Genomic DNA, 9,463 nt, shown 5'->3' on the forward strand with positions numbered 1-9,463 from the left:
GGAGCTTCGGTTATACGCCCTGAGCTCAGGCTGGAAGTCTCCGTACAGCAGCTGACCATACGACTGTCCCACCAGGTACGGTAACTTTAGGGACAAGGACACACACTCCCATACCTGCATACTAAAAGGACACTCTAGAAGCAGATGCTCCATGGTCTCCTGTATACGGGGACACTCTTCTCTAGGACAGGATCTGTCTGATACATTCCTGCACTTTAGGTTATCTCTGACGTACATCTTACCATGGAGCCCCAGCCACGCCACATCTCTCATATGAGGGGGAATTCTGGGATCTAGTACGTTTTTTGCAGCTTGTTTTACATCTAGACTTGGGGCGCCCTTCAATTGAACATGGACACTAAAGTGAGATGACAGCACGTTCTTATACAACTCCTTCCTACTGAGCTGCCTGACGTCCTCCTACAGGATCCTCCATCTAATAACCTTACTTATTACATGGACACCATACCAAGAAACATTATTCTTTAGTCGGCCTGAGATTCTCTTGATGGGGTCCCCTACCGACCACACGGACACAAACTGCTGGATCTGGCTCTTAAACAAACAAGACCATGGCGTCTTCTCTGAATTCTTACAAAAAGAGAAATTCTTCATAAGAAACATGAGATTAAAGAAGAGCTCAGCACAGGGCATGGAGAGACCACCCTCCTTATGGGGGAGATAGACAATGTTTCTCCTGACCACATTCACTCTGTTACCCCACAAGAAGTGAAAGAAGACATTGGTAAGTCTGGGGAGTAACGCATCGGGCACAGGGAACACCACACTGATATAGAGGAAGAGCGGGAGCAGGAAGGTCTTCAGCAGGCGGACCTTCTCCAGATACGTCAGCTTCCAGTGTCTCCAGCTCTGCACCTTCTGCTCACACACCACCAGCTTCTCCTCCCAGTTCACCTTCCCATCATCTACAGCTCCAAACACTACTCCCAAAATCTTTATCTGACCCTGAACTGTTCTGAAGGGCACAGAGAAGACATCACTGTCACCCCCCAACCACAACGCCTCGCTCTTCTCCATGTTCACAGAGGAGTTAGACACATTGGAGAAGGCTGTGATCTCCTGCTGTAGAGCCGTACAGTCTTCTCTAGAAGACACCACCACCGACACGTCATCCGCATAGGCGCAGAACTTTACATCCTCCACTGTACTCTGCAGGCAACACCTCAGCCCTGTGAAACCTCTATGATCCTGCACTTTTCTGAGGAAAGGATCCAGACTAAAGACATACAACAATGGGCTGAGAGGACAGCCCTGCCTCACCCCTGACATGATCCTGAAGGGCTCAGCCAAGTGACCATTAATCAGCGGCAGGCTTACAGCCTCCTTATACACAACCTGCAGCCACTGCACAAACCGCACCGGGAGGCCATAGTGTAACAACACCTGGTACAGGTAGTCATGATGGACTCTATCAAAGGCTTTACTCTGGTCTAAGCCCACAATATACGCCCCCACATTGTGCTGCTTAATGTACGTCACAGCTTCTCTCACCAGCAGCAATGAGTCCTCTATCGTCCGACCCTTCACACCACACGTCTGGTTGGCGATGATCAGCTCACCCGCCACCTCACTCAGCCGATAATACAAGATCTTGGCCAGGATTTTATAGTCAGTGTTTAGCAAAGACAGTGGACGCCAGTTCTTTACATCTTTTAGATTTCCCTTCTTTGCTAAGAGAACCAGAACAGATCTATACTGGGACTGTAGGAGCTTCCCTGCAGAGAGGCAATCATTATAAACCTGCACCAGGTCCGGAGCCAACAAGTCCCTGAACTCTTTGTAAAACTCGCTGGTCAGGCCGTCCAGTCCTGGGCTCTTGTTGGCCTTTAAGGAGTCAATGCTCCTCTTCACCTCATCCTCAGTTATGGGATCGGCCATACTATCTGCCTGCACCAGGTCTAACGTTGGTAGGGACACCCCCTTCAGATAAGCTTTAATGTCATTCTTATTAATATGAGCCCCTTTATACAGATCTCTATAATAATCCCCAATGATCCTGTGGACTTTCTCCGGCTCTGACTGCTCCACCCCATTCTCATCTAACAAGCCAGTGATCAGCTTCTTACTAACCCTGTTCTTACAGGCAATAAAGGGATCTGGGTTATGGACGCCCCAACTATCAAACTGTCCCTCCGCCTTGAGAGACTTGAGGCGATCGTACTGCAGCTCCCTCATCCGCTGCTTTATATGGCTGACGCTCCGTCCGTCCACCTCCTCACCACTATTCATCCTGCTGTATAGCCGGCTGAGGTGCAGTCTCAGGGCTGTGTATCTCATATAATCCATATTACTACGTCTCCTGGCTGCTCGTATAATAAACTGCTTGATGTCACTCTTCATGATCTCCCACCACTCAGCTGTGTCATCACACATACACTGGGTGGTCCTACGTTCATTATAGAATGTGGTGAAGGCCTCTCTGAACCGAGGATCTTGGACCACAGAGCTGTTCACCTTCCAGTACCCCTTTCCACAGACCACAGCTTGGGCCAGATCCAGCGTCACACTCACCATACAATGGTCCGAATACTCCAGGGGGCTGATCCTGTACTGAGAGCATCTCACCTCCCTCTTTATATACACCCGGTCTATCCTACTGGCATTACCACCCTTATGGTAAGTGTACGTCTTACTGGTATGATGAGACCCATAGGGGTCTACTAGGTGGGCCTGCTGGACTATATTATTAAGGAACGTCTCATCATATCTTAGTTGCTTTTGACTGCTGGATCTGTCCACATTACAGGACACATTATTAAAGTCCCCACACAATATAAATACTTTAGATGTAAAGCAATATGGTTTCATGTGGTCAAATAGTTCCCTCCGCTCTTTCCTGGTCTGCGGAGCATAAATGTTTATCGCTCTATAATGGATGGAGTCCAATGTAAAGTCCAGCATCAGACAGCGACGCGGACAGATCTCCAGGACTCTGTCCACCTGGACATTCATGGTATTAAAGAGGACCCCCACACCGTCATTTCTCTCCAGACCGAAGGACCAGTATGACGGCCCAAGTCTCCAGTCTCTCTTGGCTGCATACACAAGAGCATTGCTCTTCAAATACGTCTCCTGCAAGAAGAAGACGTCAGATCTCTCGTCAGACAAACGCTGGTAAATCGCCTGCCGCCGGCTCACAGTCCTCACACTGTTCACATTAATGGAGTTTATTCTCAGCCGCATCCTGATCACTTAGACTTTTTGGTCTTCTTCCTCCTTCCACTGCTGTCACCTGTAGTGCCCCATCTCTTTGTGGACACGGGAGGGTCAGGATCCCCCTCATCAGAGACGTTTTCGAGGACGCATGAAGGACTTTGCTCCATTTGTGACTCTTCATCTTGGTCTTCTCCCAGCACATTGTAACGTCCAGGACTTATCGCCAGCACTGGAGGCTCAGAGGTTTTCTGTACTGTTGTGACTTTTCTGGTGGGATCCACAGATGCATTTTTTCTTTTTACGGTCACAAAGCCTTCCTCATCCACACTGGACAGTGCAGGCGGACTAACTGCTTCCACAGATGTACTGGGCTGATGTTTGGATAGTTTGGTGGCAGGCTTTCTGGACACCTTAGGCCTCTCTTTAACAACTGGCATTTTAGGCCCTACTTTAGTGGCTGATCGAAGCTTAGGTCTTATTATATTGGCTGATGGCGGTTTAGGTCTTTCTTTATTGGCTGGTGGGCCTTTAGGTGGTTCTTCAGTGGCTGGTGGTCCTAGTAGTGCAGCATCCGTTAGTACCTCAGACTCTGGAGCAGGTTCACTGACACTGTGACTTCTGTCCTCATCCATACCAGCTTCTGGGACATCAGAACCTCTGGTGACATCTTCCTGAATAACTTCTGAGGAGGTCTGGCCATTATATTTATTGTGTTCTGCATGCCGGCAATCCCGGAACGTATGCCCTTGTTCTGAGCACAGATTACAGATGACGGGTCCTGTGCATTTGTCCTTTGTATGACCTGACTGTCCACATAATGAGCATGTGATACGAGAGCAGTTTATGGCGAGATGCCGGCCCCCACATCTATGGCACAGACGTGGCTGACCAGAGTAGTAGCAGATCCCCCTCTCTGAGCCCAGGTAGAAGGAGTGCGGCAGATGTCTGGTCACACCGCTCTCTTGTATCAGCTGGATTTTTAGCGTATATCCTCCATTCCATATCTGCTCCTCATCATAGATCTTGTCAGGATGACTTCTCACTATGCACTGCCGGTTCAGCCAGTGCTGCAGATCCGCCACCGCCACCACCTCAGACTGGAACAGGACAGTGGCCGTTATCTCCTGCGGCTTAGACAGCTGGATACAATGGAGGTGATCCCAGATCTCATCTTCTCTGGTGTCATTACAGATGTTCCAGAACAAATCCAGATCGCACTGGAGCTTAAAGCTGATGTCATAGATCCTGCTGGATGGGATATGGATCAGAGCGTAGACCTCATACGCATTGAACTTCATGAAGTCTTTTAGGAGAACTTTCCCAATGTAAATTCTGGATGGGATGTTCTCCTCTGGTCCTGTGTATTTTATCCTGACTGCGTTTCTCCTCTGAGGCGGGGGGTTCACTGGTCTGGTGACATTAGAGAACAGTCTCCTGAACTGATGGTCAGCAGATGGGTCAGTGCCGGAGCTTTCACCAGCCGCAGATGGGTCAGTGCCGGAGCTTTCACCAGCCGCAGGTGGGTCAGTGCTGGAGATCTCCACCGCTGCTGGAGGATTAGTGCTGGAGCTCTCCCTAGCTCCATGATTACTGACACCTGACTGTGCTGCAACAACACCCAGATCTACTACTGATGGTTGCACAGTATTGTCTCTATTCACTGACATGGAGGGTTGAGAGTCCATTACCACTGCAGTGTGGTCTCCATCCGCTGACATACATGACATAGAGTCCATCACCACTGATTGCTGCACAGTATTATCTCCATTCACTGACATGGATGGTTCAGAGTCCATTATAATATTTGTATTATCTGTTGCAGACAGTCATTCACTAGCACCAGTGAGCGGGGTCTCACTCACAGCGCTGAGGGGGGTCTCACTCACAGTATCAGTACAGGGTGCACTTTCTTTCTCACTCTCAGCAGCTGAGCTCACTTCATTGCTGCATAGAGAGGTCACTGCAGTTAACCCCTCGTTTGCTGGCACACTTTCCTCTGCAGCACTTTCTGGTGTCTCGGACCCCTCACATTGTGCCCCTGATATCAGCGCTGCATTTCTCACTGGGCTTCCTTGCACCACAATGCTGTACACAGTTTTAGATTTAATGTCCTTATTCCCTATGAAGCGTTTTCTGCTCACAGTCTGGGATCTGGATCCTTTCTTTTTCTCTTTAGCCCAAGTCTCCTTTCTGGGCACAGAGATTAAACCTTTCTCCAGCTTTTCTTTCCTCATCAGCAGCTCTCGGCTGCAATCACCCAGACACTCGCACTTCATCAGTTTTACCTTAGGATCAGTCTCTTTCTTAATTTCTTCTTTTAGTTTGCTGATATGCAATTCCAGCTTAAATATACTTTGCCTTGTAACTTTAGCATTTAATCCTCCAACATAACAAGCAGGTTTAGAAGACTCACCAGCCACCATCTCCAGCTTTCCATTACCATCAGGTGCATGCTGCAGGCCAGACTCCAGACCAGGGGCTTTCCCTGGATCATCAGCCCAGATCCCCTCCCCTCCACCTGGGTCAGAAGCCATGCCTCCGCCCTGCTGAGAGCTCTCAAGCACACGTCTATCCTCTCCTATGGACAAGAATAGAACTGCTATAATACTGCCCCTATGTACAAGAATATAACTACTATAATATTGCCTCCTATGTACAAGAATATAACTGCTATAATACTGCTCCTGTGTACAAGAATATAACTACTATAATACTGCTCCTATGTACAAGAATATAAATACTATAATAATGCCCCTATGTACAAGACTATAACTACTATAATACTGCCCCTTGTGTACAAGAATATAACTACTATAATACTGCCCCTTCTGTACAAGAATATAACTACTATAATACTGCCCCTTCTGTACAAGAATATAACTACTATAATACTGCCCCTTCTGTACAAGAATATAACTACTATAATTCTACCCCTTCTGTACAAGAATATAACTACTATAATACTACCCCTATGCACAAGAATATAACTACTATAATACTGCCCCTATGCACAAGAATATAACTACTATAATACTGCCCCTATGTACAAGAATATAACTACTAGAATACTGCCCCCTATGTACAAGAATATAACTACTAGAAGACTGCCCCTACGTACAAGAATATAACTACAATACTGCCCCCTACGTACAAGAATATAACTACTATAATACTGCCCACTATGAACAAGAATATAACTACTATAATACTGCCCCATATGTACAAGAATATAACTACTATAATACTGCCCCTATGTACAAGAATATAACTACTATAATACTGCCCCTTATGTACAAGAATATAACTACTATAATACTGCCCCTTATGTACAAGAATATAACTACTATAATACTGCCCCTACATACAAGAATATAACTACTAGAATACTGCCCCCTATGTACAAGAATATAACTACTATAATACTGCCTACTATGAACAAGAATATAACTACTATAATACTGCCCCCTATGTACAAGAATATAACTACTATAATACTGCACCTATGTACAAGAATATAACTACTATAATACTGCCCCCTCTGTACAAGAATATAACTACTATGATACTGCCTCTATGTACAAGAATATAACTGCTATAATACTGCCCCCTATGTACAAGAATATAACTACTATAATACTGCCCCTCTGTACAAGAATATACCTACTATAATACTGCCCCTATGTACAAGAATATAGCTACTATAATACTGCCCCCTATGTACCAGAATATAACTACTATAATACTGCACCTATGTACAAGAATATAACTACTATAATACTGCCCCCTCTGTACAAGAATATAGCTACTATGATACTGCCTCTATGTACAAGAATATAACTGCTATAATACTGCCCCCTATGTACAAGAATATAACTACTATAATACTGCCCCCTCTGTACAAGAATATACCTACTATAATACTGCCCCCTATGTACAAGAATATAACTACTATAATACTGCCCCCTCTGTACAAGAATATACCTACTATAATACTGCCCCCTATGTACAAGAATATAACTAAACTACTATAATACTGCTTCTATGTACAAGAATATAACTACTATAATACTGCTCCCTACGTACAAGAATATAACTGCTATAATACTGCTCCCTACGTACAAGAATATAACTACTATAATACTGCTCCTATGTACAAGAATATAACTGCTATAATACTGCCCCCTATGTACAAGAATATAACTACTATAATACTGCCCCCTCTGTACAAGAATATACCTACTATAATACTGCCCCCTATGTACAAGAATATAACTACTATAATACTGCCCCTATGCACAAGAATATAACTACTATGATACTGCCTCTATGTACAAGAATATAACTGCTATAATACTGCCCCCTATGTACAAGAATATAACTACTATAATACTGCCCCCTCTGTACAAGAATATACCTACTATAATACTGCCCCCTATGTACAAGAATATAACTAAACTACTATAATACTGCTTCTATGTACAAGAATATAACTACTATAATACTGCTCCCTACGTACAAGAATATAACTGCTATAATACTGCTCCCTACGTACAAGAATATAACTACTATAATACTGCTCCTATGTACAAGAATATAACTGCTATAATACTGCCCCCTATGTACAAGAATATAACTACTATAATACTGCCCCCTCTGTACAAGAATATACCTACTATAATACTGCCCCCTATGTACAAGAATATAACTACTATAATACTGCCCCTATGCACAAGAATATAACTACTATGATACTGCCTCTATGTACAAGAATATAACTGCTATAATACTGCCCCCTATGTACAAGAATATAACTACTATAATACTGCCCCCTCTGTACAAGAATATACCTACTATAATACTGCCCCCTATGTACAAGAATATAACTACTATAATACTGCTTCTATGTACAAGAATATAACTACTATAATACTGCTCCCTACGTACAAGAATATAACTACTATAATACTGCTCCTATGTACAAGAATATAACTACTATAATACTGCTCCTATGTACAAGAATATAACTACTATAATACTGCTCCTATGTACAAGAATATAACTACTATAATACTACTCCCTATGTACAAGAATATAACTACTATAATAGCACCGCCTATACCTCTGGCTTGTGATACATATGCCTTAGTGAATGGGGGAAAAAAAGAATTGGTGATTTAGCATTTTCTTCATTGTCTCCTTGTTTTCTTTATTAGTGAGTCTTTTGATATTTCTGCATTGCTGTTTCACTCTTTTGAAAGGCCGGAGATCCATCTGTTCCTGGGTGGTGTCCTTAGTTTGTTCTGCTCTCCTCTCGTGTTTAATTTGTTGCAGTTTACATCATTCTCTGCATTATCAGAATACTGTGATTCCATCCTGAATATATGTGACATGATATAATGGACAGTAGAGGTAATTGGAAACATAGTCTAACACCATATGCTCAGTTACGTCTCAGTCTTAGATCCCATGGAGCTAAACGCAGTGTGGAGGTATGGCTTCAAATAAATGCCCATCTTATTAATTTCTCATATCTTGTGAATAGATGTCTGTTTTTCGGTAACGCAGCTTCAAACACTTCAATCTTATCATGTATCTCTATACAGCTCTGGCAAAAATTAAGAGACCACTGCACAGTTTTCTAACAATCCCCATCTCTCCATGTCTGACAGCCATTCCATTCCAGTGTCAGTTGAATTCCAACCACCGTCCACCTCATTCTACTTCATGTGCTTCTGATTAGGTGATCACCTGAACCAAATCTTATGTAACGAGGGAAAGTATAAGAAACACTGCTGTGGTCTTCACAATCCTCTTGCAATAGGACAAGCTGGATGGCAAAACAAGTGCTAGGAATAGTCCAAAAGTAATTTGAATGAAAAAATAACTTTTAACCATGCCAAAGGAGTTGAAAAGAAAAGTCTTGAGTGAGGAAAAGAAGGGCTCAATTCTGGCTTTACTAGCAGAGGGATACAGTGAGCGTCATGTTGCCTCCATCCTTAAAATTTGGAAGACGGCAGTCCATTACAACAGGGTCAAGCAGCAGACATTGGGGACAACAAAGCTACAGACCGGCAGAGGGCGAAAGCAACTCTCCACTGACCGGGATGACCGTCATCTTATTCCAATGTCACTCAGCAACCGCAGGATTACATCAAGTGACCTACAAAAGGAATGGCAAATGGCAGCTGGGGTGAAGTGCACGGCAAGAACAGTTCATAACAGGCTCCTAGAGGCCTCAAGTCATGTAAAGCTAGAAAAAAGCCTTTCATCAATGAGAAGCAAAGGA

Source organism: Phyllobates terribilis, unplaced genomic scaffold (genome assembly GCF_046119375.1).
Source record: "Phyllobates terribilis strain yellow unplaced genomic scaffold, ASM4611937v1 Scaffold_7__3_contigs__length_470593459, whole genome shotgun sequence".
NCBI lineage: Eukaryota > Metazoa > Chordata > Amphibia > Anura > Dendrobatidae > Phyllobates > Phyllobates terribilis.